The 1158-nt window shown below is 44.1% G+C and overlaps 1 protein-coding gene across 1 annotated transcript in view; it reads right to left on the bottom strand.

The window, feature by feature from the left end:
• Positions 1 to 1158, bottom strand: part of PIGU (phosphatidylinositol glycan anchor biosynthesis, class U) — an 83373-nt gene that overhangs the window by 80470 nt on the left and 1745 nt on the right. The window lies entirely within an intron of this gene.

Raw genomic sequence — 1158 nt, 5'->3', positions numbered from 1 at the left:
GATGAATCACGTTTCCAGTTGCATCATGCAGATGGCAGAGTGAGAATTTGGCAGAAACAGCATGAAAGCATGCACCCCACATGCATGAGTACAACCCTTCAAGCTGGTGGGGGCAGTGTTATGGTTTGGGGCATGTTTTCCTGGCATGATTTGGGCCCTTTAATTCGTGTGGAACAACGTCTGAATAGCACAACATACCTAAGTATCATTGCTGATCAGGTTCATCCTATCGTGTTGATGGTGTATCCCAATGAAGATGGCTTCTTCCAACAAGACAATGCGCCATGCCATGGTGCTCGTGTTGTGCAGGAGTGGTTTCAAGAACATGAGGGAGACTTTACCCTGCTTAGATGGCCCCCACAATCACCAGATCTCAATCCAATTGAGCATTTGTGGGACGAAGTTAAAAGAGCCATCAGGCAGCTGGTTCCACAACCACCAAATCTCACAGAACTGGACAGTGCTATTCATCAGGCACGGTGTCAGATTCCTCGCATCACCTTTCAACATCTCGAGGAGTCAATGCCAAGAAGAATCGCCGCAGTATTAAAGGCAAAAGGTGGCCCAATGAAGTACTGATGGAGTGGTCATAATAATCTGGCCACTCAGTGTATATATATGAATGTATGTAACCCTATGTTCATAACAACACAATTTACAATAGCTAAGATCTGGAAACAGCCCAAGTGCCCATCAGTAGATGAGTGGATAAAAAAGCTGTGGTACATTTATACCATGAAATACTATGGAGCAGTGAAAAAAGAAGGATCTCTTACCCTCTGAGACAGCATGGAGGGACCTGGAGAGTATCATGCTAAGGGAAATAAGCCAGTCAGAGACAAGTATCACATGCTCGCACTCATGTGGAATCGAATGAACAAAATAAGCTGATGAACAAAACAGACCCAGAGACATAGAAGCATGGAACAGACTGACGAATCTCAGAGGAAAGGGCGGGAGATTAAGCAAAGAGCTTATATGCATAAATGCATAACCCATGGATACAGACAATAATGAGGTGCAGGCCTGGGGGGAGTGGAGTGGAGGGGGTCAATGGGGGGAGAAGGGGACATCTGTAATACTTTGAACAATAACGATAAATTTTAAAAATAATAATAAAAAGAAAAAAGAAGAAACAGTAGGAAAAGCTGCACTGTG

The sequence above is a fragment of the Myotis brandtii genome, unplaced genomic scaffold (assembly GCF_000412655.1).
Source record: "Myotis brandtii unplaced genomic scaffold, ASM41265v1 scaffold61, whole genome shotgun sequence".
Classification (NCBI taxonomy): domain Eukaryota; kingdom Metazoa; phylum Chordata; class Mammalia; order Chiroptera; family Vespertilionidae; genus Myotis; species Myotis brandtii.
Note: the sequence above shows the minus strand (reverse complement) of the source record. Positions and strands in the feature narration are given on the sequence as shown.